The following is an 18437-nucleotide window of genomic DNA, read 5'->3' as shown; positions in this document are numbered from 1 at the left end:
GTTTATCTGCCTTTCCAATACAAATAAACAAATCTTAAAAAGAAAAGTCCTATTTTCTCTTAAGAAAGAGTGAGGAGTGGAGAAGGTAGAGGGAGTAACAGCTATGTTATCAGGTAACAATTTGCAACCAGCAAACAAAATAGATCTGTGAAAAACAAATGGGAAACAGGTCTTTCCTATTAGCCTTAGCTGTCTCAGAGGCAGTGACTGCAAGGTTTGGGATGGTAAAGCAGAAGGCAAAACTCAAGTTCATGATGTCTTCCTATGAATGTGAAACTTGAGAGAGTTTTCCAACCTGTTTTTCCTCAGGAGCTTTTTGGAGGCAGAGCAGCCACGTCTTGAATTGTGATGTTATCTGGGACCTCGGCCTTGCAGGAAGCAGTTTCCCCAGTATCGGGTGCAAGGTTTCAGCTTGTTTGGTTTGATACCAGTTTGTACTGATGTAGGTGTGCCCTGTTCCGTGAGGTTGGCAAGGTCTGGGCGCTGAGCTTCCTGAGAACTGTTTGCTCAGATTTGTTCCTGGCCATAGCCCCAGGATTGTTTTCCTCTTCTGGTAACTGCAACTTTCTAAGTAGAGGTGATTTTTTGGTTGAACGGAAATGTTCCTTATAAGACATTTTACAGGAGCAGAAAATGCTTAAGGGAACTGTAATTTGTATGCGTTTATACTCATTCCCTTAAAACTAAATTGATGATTCACATTTATCTTCTGTCAATATTTTCCTTAAACATGACGTTCTGTCATTCTGAATACAGTTCATTTGCTTTGTCCCATTTACTGATTCCCTGTTGAAATCAAAGCAGATGGTACATAGCTTTTTAAAACACATTTATTTGGGTCTTCCGCAGTAGCCTAGTGGCTAGAGTCCTCAACTTGCACACCCCAGGATCCCATATTGGCACTGATTTTAGTCCCGGTGACCCCACTTTCCATCCAGCTCCTTGCTTGTAGCCTGAGAAAACAGTAGAGGATGGCCCAAAGCCTTGGGTCCATGCACTAGCGTGGAAGACCTGGAAGAGGCTCCAGGTTCCTGGCTTTGTATTGGTTCAGTTCTGCGTGTTGCAACCACTGTGGAGTGAATCATTGGACAGAAGATCTTCCTCTATGGCTCTCCTCCTCCATGTATATCTGATTTTCTAATAAAATGAGTAAATCTTTAAAAAAAAAATATATATATATATATTAGCTTCTTTAAATGTCACAATAACCCCTGTTTGTGGGGAACAAAAAGACATATAGATGCACTGATAATTAATAATTTGTGTAATGGAGTTTTGGGTCAGTTTCTTTGAAAGTAAAAAGCATTCTTGATTCTTAAAGGTAGACATGAAAATAGAGAAGACACTGTAGGTCTTGGTTGGCAAAATAAGCAGCAGCAACTGCAACATAAAAAAAATACTGTGTTTTTTCACAGTTGTGAATGTCAGCCCAATCTTATCCAGCTCAGAAATCAGAGGTTGAAGTTTTCATATACCATGACTCCGTAAAACAAAGGGAGGTTAGAGTTCATATGCTCTCCTCTCTCCTGACTGCAGATAATCCAGTGGCTGCCGGGGCATCTTCTGCACCCTTCTCAGCTTTGTTCTTCCTATCTCTTTGGGATTTGGCTTCAGAGCTTGTCCTCAGACAGACGGTTCAATGTCTACCAAAGGGCTTGGAACCGAGCCTTGATGAGTGACTTCTGTCTCTCTGAATTTGTTTACGCCTACTCCTGCTGTGCCAGAATGGCTTGCCTTTCAGCACAGAATCATCTACTCATGGTGCTCATGGCCCAGCCAGTTTTGCTCCATTTCTTTGGCCACCATCTGTCACCCCATTCAGCTTGTGAGAAATATTCATAAAACAGATAAGTAAACAGGGACAAACTGGTGGTTACTGAATAAGAATTTCACACAGTGGCAGGCACCTGTCTGAGCAACCTGGACACTTGGAAAATTGTTAGTTTTCTAGCAACTGGGGTGAAAGTAGAAACCGAGTATGTTACAACAGAGAAGGCATAGCCATTTAAGATAGAAACCAGTTACTTTTTATAGTTTGCATTCAAGAAGGAACTATTTGAGTTAACCTCTATAGAGAAACAATGAATATCATGATAGATGTTTTTAAAGATTTATTTTATTTTCATTGGAAAGTCAGATATACAGAGAGGAAGAGAGACAGAAAGATCTTCAATCCAATGATCCACTCCCCAAGTTGCCATAATGGCTGACACTGAGTTTATCTGATGCCAGGAACCAGGAGTTTCTTCCGAGTTTCTGACACAGGTGCAGGGTCCCAAGGCTTTCGACCATCCTCAATGGCTTTCCCAGGCCACAAGCAAGGAGCTGGAAGAGAAGTAGGGCAGCCGGGGTTAGAAGTGGTGCCCATATGGGATCCTGGCACATGCAAGGCAAGGACTTCAGCTGTTAAGCAACCGTGCTGGACCCATGATAAATGTTTTAAGTAGTATTTTCACATGAGTGTATGAATGAAATGGTTCAGAAATTTAAAATGAGGTTCAACGATATTGTTTCACATGATTCAGCAAGGCCAATGCTCTCAAATCAGAAAGCTTGGGCTGAGGCAATCTATAGAGGCATTTCTGCAGGAGAGAAATTATGTATCTGCACTGAGCATCAGTTTAGAGAATCATGGGTTCTCATCGTTTTATTCATGGTCTAGGAGTAGGGACAGAATCAAGTTCCTCAGGTTTCAAATCCCAGTTTTGGAAATTAAGAGATATGGTATTGGTCATGCTAGCTACTTTATATGAGTCTGTCTTGACTTTTTAGACAAGCATAATAATATCTGCTTCAAAGAGCAAGGCTAGAGAATCTATCAGTCAATCGTTTTAGTATGCTTTTTTTTTAAACCTGTTACATAACAAATTGGATTAAATACAAATGTTACATACAAAGAAAGCAAACCACAGGAAGCAGCAGCCTCCCTTCTCCAAGAGGAGATGTGCTATCCCTGTACCTCCACTTCCTTATCACCTCAACGCCCCAAAGACTCCCATGGAGCAGGCAGCACACACTGGTGGGCTGCAGCAGCACACCCGGGAGAGGACACTAGGGGAGCAAAGGAGCAACACCACCACTCAGTTTCAGGCTAACAGATATATTTCATATTATAAGATATGTTTAAGATATGTTTCCATATGCTAACTGCAGTAGTAGAGATGTTTGGATAAAAAAAAAATAGGGGAAATTGGGTAGGGTTTATTATCTGTGACAAATATACAGCTGTTACGGCAAGAGGAGAAATGGGGAGATGCATATATGGAAACTCTTTGTGTTACCGCCTTGCCGATTGAAACCTTGTCTTGAAAGATAATGTTAGGAAAGAAAATAGAAGGACAATGTAAATGGAAAGAAGACGGGATTTGACCATGAATGGAACTGATAAGTCAGTTTGTATTCCTGTCCCTGGGACACTGCACTTGCCCTGAGCAGCTACTTGGCTGGCATTACACTTCAGCGCTTTTCTTTGTCACTGTATAGAGTTACTTGTTTCAACTCCTGTGGAGAAGATGTAGCTTGGATAAATACTAGTTCTGGAATTGGAACACTCACTGTGGAAGAAAGGAAAGGAAAGGAAAGGAAAGGAAAGGAAAGGAAAGGAAAGGAAAGGAAAGGAAAGGAAAGGAAAGGAAAGGAAAGGAAACAAAGCAAGAAAGAAAAGAAAAGAAAAGAAAAGAAAAGAAAAGAAAAGAAAAGAAAAGAAAAGAAAAGAAAAGAAAAGAAAGAAAAGAAAGGAAGAAAAAGGGAAAAGCAAGTAAAGGCACAAGAATGATACGCACACACGACAGGGAACAAGGATCATGTACTGGTGAGAAAAGGTAAGGTGACAAGCATGAAGGAGGATGGAGGACAGTGCAAAGTGACTTCTCTCATCTTTGCTCTCTGCCCAGAACACTTAAATTGAGGCACAAAGATATTCATCATGGGACCCTTTTAAAGGACCAATTAGCATTTCCTAGGCATCAAGATTGCTTACTGTGAAGAAATGTTTACAGGAATGAAGAACTATAAAAGTTGACGAGAAAAGGTCAAACCATCTAAACAAGATGAAAATGGTATATACTCAGTAATTAACCCATATAATGGAAAGAAACTATGTAGCTTCTGTGAAAAGCAAAACAGTTACAAGATTGCTAACCCTTTAAACCAGTAGTCTTTAGAAATCTCTAGAAGCAGGCTAGTTAAATCAATTCTCTTAGTAAGGATACCTAAATTCCTAGAGTCAAAACTTCTTAGTATTTTTTGTTTTGTTTTGTTTTGCTTTGTTTTTAAGATTTATATATTTTTATTGGAATGGCAGATATACAGAGAGGAGGAGAGACAGAAAGGAAGATCTTCTGTCTGATGGTTCACTCCCCAAGTGGCCACAACAGCTGAAACTGAGCCAATCTGAAGCCAGGAGCCAGGAGCTTCAACCAGGTCTCCCATGAGGGTACAGGGTCCCAAGGCTTTGGGCAGTCCTTGACTGCTTTTCCAGGCCACAGGCAGGAAGCTTGATGGGAACTGGGGCTGCGGGGATTAGAACCGGAGCACATATAGGATCCTGGCGGGTTCAAGAAGAGGACTTTAACCACTAAGTTATCGTGCCGGGCCCGAGTCAAAACCTGTTTTAATAAAGACAGAGGTCTGATGCACTTTTTATGTTTCTTTTTTTATATATATATATTTTTATTTTTCTTTGTTTTTTAAAGATTTATTTTTATTACAAAGTCAGATATACAGAGAGAGGAGGAGAGACAGAGAGGAAGATCTTCCCTCCGATGTTTCACTCCCCAAGTGAGCCGCAACGGGCCGGTGCACGCCGATCCGATACCGGGAACCAGGAACCTCTTCCAGGTCTCCCACACGGGTGCAGTGTCCCAAAGCATTGGGCTGTCCTCAACTGCTTTCCCAGGCCACAAGCAGGGAGCTGGATGGGAAGTGGAGCTGCCGGGATTAGAACCGGCGCCCATATAGGTTCCCGGGGCGTTCAAGGCAAGGACTTTAGCCGCTAGGCCACGCTGCCGGGCCCTATGTTTCTTTTTATTGCAAGGTCAAATATACAGAGAGGAGGAGATACAGAGAGGAAGATCTTCCCTCTGCTGATCCACTCTACAAGTGACCACAACAGTGGTAGCTGAGCTGATGTGAAGCCAGGAGCCCGGAGCTTCTTTTGGGTCTCCCACATGTCAGTTCAGACTCCCAAAGCTTTGAGGCATCCTGAACTGCTTTTCCAGACCACAAGCAGGGAGCTGAAGGGGAAGTGGGGCTGTCAGGATTAGAACTGCAGCCCATATGGGATTCCGGTGATTGCAAGGTGAGGACTTTAGCAACTAGGCTACTGTGCTAGGCCATGTCTGATGAATTTTTACAGACTCAGTGAAATTTAAGATAGGGATTATACCATAATGACATAAAGTCATATTGAAATTGATTCATAAAACCCTGTCATTTTACTCAGAATCCCTTGCTCTTGCTCAGAATAATTTGTGCAGATTTGATTCCTAAATATGCTATTTTATAAATATGACTTGTTATTTGCATTTTGTTGTCTTTTGTCAAAAGACAAAAAAAAAAATAAGATAAAGAAGGGTGGGAAGATACGACAAAGACAAGAGGCATTTAACATTTATTTTTTCTTTGTGAATGAGGATATGTAACTCTGGTTCAAGCCACGGCTGCACACCCAATCCCAGCTTCAAGCTCACACACCTTGGGAGGAAGTACTATGGTTCAGGCAGCTGCATCTTTTCCAACTCATGTGGGACTCTTGGGTTGGATTCCTGGTTTAGCCCTGCTCTGGTCACCTCGCCCATTTGGAGAGCGAACCTGTAGTTGGATGATTTTTTTTTTCTCTCAAATAATTAAGAATAGTTAAACAATAATTTAAAAAATATTAAAATTAATTTGCACATGGGCTTTTGAAAAAGTCCATGGCCAATGCATGTTATAGAAACGTATGAATGGTTTCAAATATATTTCTCAAACAAATTTGACTTTTTCAAAAAAATGACTTATTTTTATTTTATTTATTGAAAAGCAGAGAAATATAGAGATACAGATAGAGATCTAGCGGTTGGTTCAATCTCCAAATATTTACAAGAGCAGGGAACTCAACCCAGGGCTCCATGTGGGTGGCAGAGAGCATCCTCGGAGTGTCCACAGCAGGAAGCTGGCGTCCAGAGCCGTTAGCACAGCATGGAATTCAGCTGTCTCAAGCAACATGTGGACCGCAGTACCAGGCTCCTGCAGCTAAGCTTGTATTTTAATTCTGCTTTTCTACAAATCTGTTCACTTGCCTTCATTTTGATGCTATGCACCCAGTTGTGTTCTGATAGTCACTAACTGACACCAGGAAACTCTAACAAGTTTCTTAGTGTTTAGTCCTTTTAGTGAATAGTGTCCAAATACCATTAATTTTCCTTTATCATCCAGAACCATTTTTTGTTAATTTCCTGTGCAACTAAGAGTGGAAGAACTTCATCAAACACAGGTTTTCGTTGTCTGTATCCTACAGCTCTTCTCTGTGTATTGGGTTGTGTGGAGTTTCCAAATGTCACAATTTTCTTTTTTTTTTTTTAATTTTTTTAAACACCTTTATTTGCTTTAAAAACATAAGACTTCTTGTACAATAAAGCATAAGCATGTTTCATCTACAAAGTCAGAACAATTTTCATTGTTCCCAAAGGCCTTTAGTCAAGTCTCATCTTTTTTTGTTTGTTTATTTTCTCTATGACTTCTCTGATCTTTATGCATCAACCTGGAGCCCCTGAAGAATGCTTCCACGTTCTTCAGAGTCCCTCCTGGCTGCTAGCTGCTTGTCCCTTCAGGCAGGACTCCCATGCTTTCCGCTGTATCAAAATCAACCTGCACCAATCCAAGGCACAGCCACTTCTGTTAGCTCCCACAGAGACTTTGGACGGCTTGCAGGAGGAGGACTTACAAATCAGGATACTGAAATCACAACACAGAAACCCTTCTGACGGATTATGATGCGTTAAAGATGGCAGACCTCTGGGAGGCTGTAGATCTGTACTGTGCTTCTAGGAATCTCTGCCCCCCAGTTCCACCCTAAGCCTCATGTTCCAAGTCCACACCAGCTTACTTGTTCCACCTCACGCTAGGGATAGGATTCAGTGTGGACAGAATACAAGCTCTCTCACCCTAGCCTCAGACCAGCTCTAAGACCGCATCACAAAGTGCAGCTACACACTCCATTATCCTGAACTCCACCCTGACCAATACAATTACATATCTGCTTGAAAAAATCAAGGGACACACTGAAGTCTTGGGTTTTATTTCTGCAAAGCAAATGTGATTTTCCCCCAATTAACAATGATAAACAATCCTGTCCAGTTTAAACTGTCCAGTTTAACCTCCTTCTTAGTCATCAAAGTTCGAAAAAGTTTAGAGAATGTTAAGGGACCTAGTTATTAAAGAAGAACCTCAAGCGCAGCTACAGCATGCATGGGATACCAGTCACATTTTATACACTGATAGCACTTGATTATTATGCTGAGGGTGTGTTTTATTTGACTTTTAATAAAACAAAACAACAACAACAACAAAAAAACCAGGCAAAAGCGGGGGAGCACTGGTTCCACAGATGCAGCTCCTGGGAGAGTGCCACAGGCTTCATGGGTGGTTTGTTTCCATCTGTGTGTCCTGGCATGTGGCATATCAACGACAGGAAGGAGGAAGCAAATGTGTGCAGGGGCACATCATGTAACATACGTAACCATCACCTTTCTTCCTGCTGACAGCTCTCTGTTAGACCCAGTGTTGTCACCCCCATGTGACTGAACAGAAAGCTAAAGCACAGACAGGGACCACATCGTTGCCATGCCCCTCTGTGATGGAAATAAGAAGGAAGCTCATCTGTTACACGTTCTCCCTTCTGCATCCTCTGCAACTAAGCAATTCTGCCTGCACAGGAAAGGACTCACAGCAAACTCAAACTCAAGTCAGTATTCCCTAACAATGCTAATGTCTGATATCATAATGGTCTTTTACTAACTGTCCAATGCATTCTTAGTGCAGCAAAATTCAATAAAATGCTCTGAATTATGGTTAATCATGCGGAGACGAAGCCTTCCAATAATTGAATTCCCTCAAAGAATAGGGACTATTACAGAGGAAGCAAACATATTGATGAAGCAAAGACATTGACAAAAGTGGAAATAAGGAATGCTGGATATGATCAGATATTAAATACTTGTCAATTGTGTAATTCTAGGCAGGTATGGAGGCTACAGGTCAAGGAATGGGTATCTGTCCATAGACAGATGATGGAAGAGATGTCGGAGAGCGGTTGGGGGATTCTGCTCGGAAAATGTCTCTTCTGTTATGGTGAAGGCAGATGAGTACAGACACAGCACGGAGCATAAAGGACCGCGTGTCATGAAACAAGTGCAAGCATGGGCAGGTGCTGGCCAGGAGCAGGAGAGGTGATGCTTCCCCAGAGTCACTGGCCTTGCACAGAGAGAGGGAAGGTTTGCACACCTGGACAGACACGGGCCTAGATCTCATCTCCAACCTGGGAAGTTTTCTGAACTTTGAGCTTTCCGCATTCTCCTTTCTGAAACACCCAGACACTCAGGGTGTGACGAGGTCTGATGTGAGAACAGGCAGCTACATCATTCTCTGCATCCAGTAAATCCTCTGCTCTTTCTCTTCCCTGAAAATTGGCACCCATTCATTTAAAAGTTCAGGATTTGACAAGGATAATTACATATACAAGCATAATTATATTGTTAATGAAACATGCACAAGAAAGAAAAAAGAGTAGTAGTTGTATAGGTTGTATGTTATGACAAAACTTTGTCCTATACGTTAAGCAATATGTGTGTGTGTGTGTGTGTGTGTGTGTGTGTGTGTATGCAATGTATATCGGTGTGCAGTTTTGGATAATTTGGGTATAATTTATTAGAATACACATTAATAATCCCACAGGCCTTGAGAAACGCACTCTTCTCATCATTGTAAACTGGAGCAAGTGCCAGGACAGAAAACCCAGGTGCTTGTCTCGGTTCTCAAAGGCAGTCAAGTGGTAGGGCAAGGGTCAGAACTGAGATCACATGCCACAGTTCTCACCGTCAGCCGCTCATTAACATGCTGCAAGGCATAAGAGAAAGGTACAGAAACCAGACTGGGACAGCACATATGGCCAAACAGATTGAGTGTATGCATGTATGTATGTATATATATATATATATATATATAGCTTGTTTGTTTACAGTGTATGCTGGGACTGTGAGAAATAATACTCATCAAACAGAGTAGCTATTCTGTTTGATAAGAGATCTATCTAGCCTGTTTGATAAGAGGTCTATCTAGCTCATGAAGTGGAGGGCTCAGAATACCTGCTTAGCTTGATTCAAACATTACCAACAACAGAAAGAGACCAAGTGTACGTCTATTAAGTAGGAGAGTCTGAAAATCAATATTTAAACTCAGGAATGATGTGAAATATGTATACAGCCTGAACATTCCTCCTTGACACAGTGAGGAGCAAATCTATTTATCCAGCACTAATCCTCTGTGTTGAACACGGAGCATGCCAGCCTCCCTGCCACGTGTGCCAGGGAGCAACTGGAGGCAGGATGAATGTCAGCAAGAGGGGTGCTGCTGCGAACTGTTAGAAAAGACCCATCAATTCACAATTCCAAGACACCATTTTGTCATTTTATTTTTGCTTTAAAATGTTTTAATAAATAAGCTTTAAAGAACTGGAATGAAATAGAGGCTGGAACAAGCATTGTTTCTTTTCATTTTTTTTTCAAACAACTTGTCAATTCAAAAATATCTTACTACTTTAAATATCGTGAAAGTCAAGACAATAAAGAAAATTCACACATTTCTATGCTGAGACAATTCGCTAGGAATGTAAACTGGGGTTGTTGACAGATCTTTGAACATAAAGCTTCGATATCTGTTAATCTCCTATTCACATTAACAGTAACAGGTGCACAAAGCATCTTCAGGTTAGATCCATAACCCCAGAATTCTGTCCCTGGTGACTTTACGTTGAGCTCTGTCCATCTGCCAAGCAAGAGGGAGTCCTCAACTCCAGTGTAAATCTGCTTGGGTCACAGAGCCAGTGTCAACACTGGACCTTGTTATCTTTTTTTCTACTCTTGAAAATTATTATTTTATGATACAGTTTCAAAGGCTCTGTGATTCCCCTGATCCCTCGCAAAAACTCCCCTCCCAACACATTATTTTCCACTCTGTTATTAACAATCATATAGTTTTTCATAAACAGTCATAAGTCCATCATTACGGGCATGGACAATGCCAGACAGTTTAGTAGCCTATTGTCAAGACAAACTTAACACTTTCATTGGGAGCCCATCTTTGATCTGCAGTACAGATGCATGTTGCAATGTATCCTCACAGGTGGGTATGATACTTTTCATTCTACAGTAGTTATACATCCCCGTAAATGAAAAGCCACAAGAAAAAAATCAATAACAGGAAGAAAAATAGAAATTTACAACATCATGAATTTAAATACATGCTACTGAATGACTAATGTGTCCCTGATGGAAGGAAAAGCAAAATCAAGAGCATTCTTGAAGAAAACGATACTACTGCATGATCTGTGAGTCAGCGAAGAATTTAATGAGTACAAAATGATTTGAAGAAATGAAAATAAAAACAAAAAAAGTTTAAAATCCATGAGAGGGCCCGAAGCAGTGGCCTAGTGTATAAAGTCCTCACCTTAAACATGCTGGGATCCCATATGGACTGCAGTTCTAATCCCACTGGTCCCACTTCAATCCAGCTCCCTGCCTGTGGCCTGGGAAAGCAGCCAAGGACGGCCCAAGTTTTTTGGACCCCACACCTGCGTGGGAGACTTGGAGGAAATTTCTGGCTTTGGATCGGCGCAGCACCAGCTGTTGAAGTTACTCAGAGTGAATCATTGGACAGAAGAGCTTCTTCTCTGTCTCTCCTCCTCTCTGTATATTTGAGTTTGCAATGAAAATAAATAAATCTTTAAAAAAAATACATGAAATATAGTTTCTGCTGATGTGCTGATATGTGTACTGTAGGAAATAAGTAAGTGATTTTGTCTTTTTTTTTTCAATTCCTGAATAATGGGACTGCATTTGCATTTTTGATGTACCATACCCTGGGAAGGAAGAGCCTTACAGTAGGAACTGGATGGGAGAAGCAACTCTAAACTCTGGTATCATCATTTTTTTCTTTTGCTTTTGAAGCATTGTTCATTGAGAAAAAAATTCTCAATCAATTTTATTCTCAGCCTCGTCAGATTCTATGAACAGGAATTTCTCTCTCAAGCTACTTCATACGCACACATCAATACACAGGATTTTACCATGAGTTGTAGGGACACAAAGGCCATGTATCCTTTCCGAATCAATGCAGACATGTTATGGGTTACCTGTGCCCTGCTGCCTGAGGTTCCAGAAAACTGTGCCCTCACAACACCTGGACTGTAGTGATGAGGACACAGGGATGAACAAATCAATATGTATGTATAGGGATGCTCTTCAAAATGAATGTCATGAAAAAGCTCTGCATGGCTCTACAGATTATTTTGCAACAAAATGAACTTGCTATAAATACATATTTTCCATAAATACTTGGAATACCTTCCAGCCAGCCAGTTCTAAGTCCTTAGAAACAATTTCAATTGGCCATGCCAAGACTACTGCAGGTGGATTACAAATTCAATAAATCTATGGCTGAGTAAAATTAAAGGTTACCGTTTTTAAACAAACATATTGGGTCTGGTGCAATAGGCTAGCAACAAGTGCTCACCTTGAATGTGTCAGGGTCCCATATGAGTGCTGTTTCTAATCCTGGCAGTCGTGCTTCCCATTCAGCTCCCTGCTTGTGGTATTGGAAAACACTAGAGGATGACCCAAAGCCTTGGAACCTTGTACCCCCTGTGGGAGACCCGGAAGAAGCTCCTGGCTCCTGGCTTGGGCTGCGCTCAGCTGTGGACATTGTAGCCACTTGGGGAGTGAACCAGTGGACAAAAGATCTTCCTCTGTTTCTCTCCTTCTCTCTGTATATCTGACTTTCCAATAAAAATAAATAAAATCGGGCCCGGCGGCGTGGCCTGGTGGCTAAAGTCCTCGCCTTCAAAGCCCCGGGATCCCATATGGGCGCCGGTTCTAATCCCGGCAGCTCCACTTCCCATTCAGCTCCCTGATTGTGGCCTGGGAAAGCAGTTGAGGACGGACCAATACATTGGGACACTGCACCCGCGTGGGAGACCCGGAAGAGGTTCCAGGTTCCTGGCTTCGGATCGGTGCGCATCGGCCCGTTGTGGCTCACTTGGGGAGTGAATCATCGGACGGAAGATCTTCCTCTCTGTCTCTCCTCCTCTGTGTATATCCGGCTTTCCAATAATAATAAATCTTAAAAAAAAAAAAAGATCCAGGTCCCTTCCACATGGTGCAGGAGGTCTCACAGCAGAAAGGACACACTGTCCGGGACTTCAGCAGAGGTCACCAACAGCAGCCTAGAAGCTTGCTCTCATCTCTGTGCCTATTTCTCTGGCAGATATTCATCATGACATTGATAAGGCCCTCAAGGGTGATCAGTGGTCTGGATTTGCATCCTAGGAGGTGAGCTCAAAAGCCTATTTCTGTTTCATTCTGAGTTGATATATTGGATTTCTGTATTGGTTGGCAATAATTTGTTTATGCTTCATTTATTGTTGGAAAAGTTTTTTTTCTGTAATTTTTTAAAGATTCATTTTAGTTACTTGAAAGGCAGAGGGAGAAAGAAAGCCTTATGCACTGATTCACAAGCCAAATGGTCACACCTGGTACTGCTCAAGAAAAAACACACCTCCTCGTGGTCCCCTGCATGGGTGGCAGTGTCTTTCTCTGCTGATTTGCCAGCTGCATTAACAGGGAATGGACTGGAAGGGAGAAAGCCTGCTGCTGTAGGGAGCAGTTTAACACACCGCACCACAGCACCAGCCCCAGAAGAAGAGTTTGAAAGCAAATCATTTACTGGGAGGCCCTGATTCATCAAAGCTGAAGGGTAATGATGGAATAGAGTGACTACTCACTGTTTGGCCTTGGGGTACAACATCTTTGAGGAACCAGGTTTTTCTGCAAGGCCACTCAGTCCACACCGATGACTCCAAGTGTGGGAGGCATTTAACTGATGCCATCACACAAATGTCTTCAGGGTCTATTGCATCCCACCTTAAAAAGTACAAAAGGAAGGCCCTGCACAGCAGCCTAGTGGCTTAAGTCCTCACCTTATAATTACCAAGTGCCGGGACACACTCTAGGTGTGTCCGCTTCCCATCCAGCTCCCTGCTTGTGGCCTGGGAAAGCATCTAGGATGGCACAAAGCCTTGGGACCCTGTACACATATGTGAGACCCAGAAGTTCCTGACTACTGGTTTGGATCAGTTCAGCTCCAGCTGTTTAACGACTTAGAGAGAGTACAAGCAGACAGAAGATCCTTCTCTTTGTCTCCCCCCTCTCTCCATAATTCTGACTTTCCAATAAAATAAATAATTATTAAAAATATACGAAAGGAATATAATGGGGTCAGTGGAGTTCCAGTTGTGTGTTTGGTGAATTCATACCTGATAAAATTTTTCCCAAGAAATAATTTCAATATAGGTGACTCAGGAACAACATTTGCAATATTAGGATATTCTTTAAAAGTTCATTTTCTAAAATGGTCACACCACCTTTCAAGACAACGCATGGTACCTACATTCAGAACAGGAAGATTTGGAGCGGAAAGGTTCCTGGGCCATTGACTGCACAAGGGTACAAGTGGTGTCACCGCTGGGACAGGACTGAAGCGGCACTAAATAACCAAGAAAGGTATCTCTGCTGCCAGAAACAGAGCTAAAAGGAAATGTATCTTTTATGATGCAGCTACAGAGGCCAAAAGCAGGATGAGCCCAGGGAGGGTAGTTATGTTGCATGACAGACACAGCTTGAGTGACTGATTCTCATGAGCACAGCTCATCCTTAGCGGGCCACATGAGTTCTTGTCCCTTCCTGACAATCAGAGAAGGAGGAAATGATTGTCTTCTCTATGGATGTTCTATGGAGATGATAAGCTTTTCAGAATCTGGAAGTTCCATAACTAATCAATGCATTATGTTCATTGAGCCCACTGCACATCAGAGGCCAGGAGGACAACACACGCTAGGATTTGTGTATTTCCACCTCATGACCACGGCGCTGATGGAACTATGCCACTGCCTAGCATCACCACAAAGGATGGGACCACATATCGCTAGCCTGGAAATGGCTGCAAATGCTGAATTCCAGTGAAGATCCTCATGCATGGCATCACACAGGCTAAAAACCATCCCTGAAACCATTGTAAGTTATGCCCTCCCTATAGTGACTAAAATTCCTACCTGGTTTGCTCTCTAGGTAATGGAGGCTGGATGGAGAGTGGCATGGTTCCAGAATCCTAGTTTGCCAAATATTGGGATCTGAGTAGATCTGTATGTGCCAAATATTTTCTTAGTGGTCTCTTAGTCAAATTGGACAGCTTTCCCCAAGCATTGACAAGCATGTGTGACCTATGTTCAGTAAGAAGGAAATAATGGACACTGTGCCACAAAAGGAAGAGTCCTAAAAAGAGCTCAGGTGGTTCATGCTCATTTTCCCCTTTAAAACCCTTCTTTTCAGAACACCCATTTATTCCCCTGAGTGGCCAGTACCTAACCCCTGCCTCTCTTGTTTTGCCTTGTAAGTTCATGAACGGAAACCATTTTCTTAAGTTATTTATTTTTTGTTGGAAAGGCAGATACACAGAGAAGAGAAGAGACAGAGAGGAATATCCTCCATCCGATGATTCACTCCCCAAGTGAGCACAACAGCTGGTGATGTGCCGATCATAAGCCAGGAGCCAGGAACCTCCTCCAGGTCTTCCACTTGGGTGCAGGGTCCCTAGGATTTAGCCTGTCCCAGACTGCTTTCCCAGGCCACAGACAAGGAGCTGAATGGGAACTGGAGCAGCTCGGACAAGAACCGGTGCCCATATGGGATCCCTGCACATTCAAGGCAAGGACTTTAGCTGCTAGGCCACCGCGCTGGACCTGGAAACCATTTTTGTCTTTCACCCCAAAACATCTGTTTAGAAAACTGAATACTAAATGGGTTTATCAATCTTAGTTGTAACTTTATGGCTTGTGTGTTAATTACTATTTATTAAGTGTCTTATCAAGTTTAAAACAATGCATTCGTAATTAGCCCTGGGCTATTAGACTCTTGATAGCTTTAGTTTTCAGTCTTTTTTTGTTGGGACATGGGGGAGGTAGGGAGGTAGGGAGTGGAACATTTTGAACTCCGTTTAGAAAATTTAAGCATGATTGGCTTAAATTGCTCGGGGCCTGAGAGTAGTAAGGCTCTTACTTGAGAGTACTAGGTAATACAAAGATATTTGCCTAAGGATTGTCCAGTTGGAACTTGCCTTCCCAACTACTCTCTCAGCAAATATGTGACTTATATTAGTAACATTGAATTGAGTGCAATGTTACTTTCATATGTATCAGATTCAAGGTTCAAAACTTCCCTGAGCATGTTATTTTGCCTTTGTTTGATTCCCTCTTGTGTTTAGGATGAACATGGCATCATCACTGAATCCCAGTGAGTCATTTCAGGAAGGTTAACCCAGACCTAGTCAGTGTGTGTGGCTAAGCACACTGCACATTTTTATCATAGCTTCACAGTTCACACCCACTGAATTTCAGCCACAGAGATCGGGGAAAGACCACAAATACAGTCATCACATTTGCAGATGAATACATCAATGAAACAAATTGTGCTGACTGTCAAGTGTGGTTTGAAAGGGAAGCAAGAGCTCACGCCTATCTTTGTACACTCTCAATCTTGTATACACTCTACCTATGATTCCTTGCCCAAGGAGCCATTGTCTGTTAGCACTTTTGGGGCACATGAACGATGTGCAAAAGAGGAGTAAGGGAGTTAGTGGTGTTTTAAAAGAACATGGTGAAAAGTCACGAGCTCTGACAACCTGACAATACGTGCACTTCTCTGAGTTTCAGGTTCTTTAGGGAAAAGCCAACTCTTGCCCTGAGTTGCACTGTTAAGGATCAGACACACAGGATTTAAAAATATATATATATTTATTATTCTATTGGAAAGTCAGATATACAAAGAAGAGAAGAGACAGAGAAGAAGATACTCTGTCTGCTGATTCACTCCCCAAGGGACCGCAATGGCTAGAGCTAAGTCAATATGAAGCCAGCAGCACCGAGCCTCTCCTGGGTCTCCCACACATGGGTTCAGAATCCCAAGGCTTTTGGCCATCCTTGTCACAAGCAGGGAGCTGAATGGGAAATGGGGCTGCAGGGATTAGAACCAGTGTCCGTGTGGGATCCCAGTGTGTGCAAGGTACAGATTTTAGCCTCTAGGATACTGTGTCAGGCCTAGACACACAGTATTTAATAGTCATAGTCATGGTAGCTTTTATTTTATTAAAATTGTGTGATCCTGTTCCAGCTCCTGTGTCTTGCTGCTTTGACTTGGGGTAGACAGACAGCGTATAGACTTCTGAGATGTGGTGATGTAATATGAATCAGATTGAACATCAGCAAGGATCTGATTATGTGCGTGTTCATGTCATTAGTTATGTGAGCCTTGGGTCATCCCCTGTGACATGATGACACCAAATTAACTGACCACATGATTGCCAGATGGATTGTATATTCAGAGAGGTTAAGTGTGTTTGTGTGTGTGTACACATGTGTGCACACATCTTTGTGAAGGCAAAGGAAGTGAAACTGTCCATCAGTTACATATGGAGGTGAGAACAAGAATAAAGCTAAAGGATCAATGCATTTTAATCATGATTTCTGATGATTAGTCCCAGTTTCTGATAGATTTTCTTTTTTTTTTTAAGATTTAAGATTTATTATTATTGCAAAGCCGGATATACAGAGAGGAGGAGAGACAGAGAGGAAGATCTTCCATTCAATGTTTCACTCCCCAAGTGAGCCGCAACGGGCCAGTGCACGCCGATCCGATGCCAGGAACCAGGACCCTCCTCCAGGTCTCCCACGTGGGTGCAGGGTCCCAAAGCTTTTGGGCCATCCTTGACTGCCTTCCCAGGCTACAAGCAGGGAGCTGGATGGGAAGTGGAGCTGCCGGGATTAGAACCAGTGCCCATATGGGATCCCGGGGAGTCCAAGGCGAGGACTTTAGCCCCTAGGCCACGCCGCCAGGACCCTGATAGATTTTCTTGATGTGTGACCTGATTTCCATTTGGGCACCTCACTTAACATCTCCAAAACCAAGTCTTCTCATCTAAAAATGAAAGCAACATGGATTTCCTCAAACTTTCAAATCTGATAGTGAATTGGCTTTGGTCATTAGAGTTTTATAACTCTTGGAACCTTCTAGTTGTGAAATAAAACAATGTTTAATTTTTAAATACTGCATCTTCGCTCAGCAAGATCTGTTGTTGTACAAGGTGGAGGAACGCACCATGGGGGGAGGGTGTGGGGAAGTGTGGGGAGAATCCCAGTTCCTATGAAATTACAACACAATGTAATTAATGAATAAATTTAATGAATAAAATAAAAAAAAAGATCTGTTGTTGTAGATATCACTACTATATTCCTTCTTGTTGCTGGGATGTATTCTAATCTTAATGGTGAATCTTAAGCTGTAAGTGTGTTACTCTAGTCTGATCAACATGAAGGATGAGGAGTAAACTTTAAGATTTTATCAGCCAGAAAAATATTCTCCAATAGTCATTCATCAAAATGAAAGCTGTTAGGTAAATTGTCTTCAGGGCAGATTGTCCAATGCTCGGGTTTCTTTGATTAAACCTTACAAGGGAATGTGTAAACATGTTATTGCCTGAGTTGTGTTGTCTGCCTCTTGTAATAATTACCATGGGACAGTAGAATAGTGCAAGGTTGTAGAAAGACCACAAGCTTTGAAACAGGTCAACCTTGGAATTGAACTTCAGACCCGTTACTAACCAATGGAGTGGTTCAGAGACTTCCCGCTCCTTTGTTTCTCAATCTACGATTCAATGGTTTTGTTTGTTTTTATTTTTCCTTTTCATCTGTGAAAGCTGGTAATGATAAAACGATTCAGCGTAGTAACTGCCCTCAATTAGTGATAATCATTGCTCCAATTAAAACATTTCTTTGTAAGAGGAGATCTCAGTTTTCTCCAATTCCATGCCAATTTTGAATATTTTTGTTGTGCTGTAAGATTTTATGAACTTTAAAGTGACTTGTCTTTCAACATCTTCGGATTGCCTTATACATGAAATTTGGGACTGAGATGAGGAATGCCTTGAGCATATTGGATAGAGCTTCTGAAAAAATAGCTAATTTTCACCCAAGACACGTTTCTATTTAGAATCGGTTGGAGAACTGAGGAGTTCTCTCAAAGACTTGCTGTGGTTGACTTAGGATTCCCACCACTGTGCATGGTGTCACGGAGCTC

At 42.1% G+C, this 18437-nt stretch overlaps 1 protein-coding gene across 1 annotated transcript in view; it reads left to right on the top strand.

Annotated features, from left to right (window-relative positions):
* The window catches only part of LOC131479845 (contactin-associated protein-like 5), a 523312-nt gene that overhangs the window by 109640 nt on the left and 395235 nt on the right, over positions 1–18437 (top strand). The window lies entirely within an intron of this gene.

This window comes from Ochotona princeps, chromosome 3 (assembly GCF_030435755.1).
Source record: "Ochotona princeps isolate mOchPri1 chromosome 3, mOchPri1.hap1, whole genome shotgun sequence".
In the NCBI taxonomy this organism is placed as follows: Eukaryota; Metazoa; Chordata; class Mammalia; order Lagomorpha; family Ochotonidae; genus Ochotona; species Ochotona princeps.
This window is presented reverse-complemented; position numbering and strand designations above follow the sequence as displayed.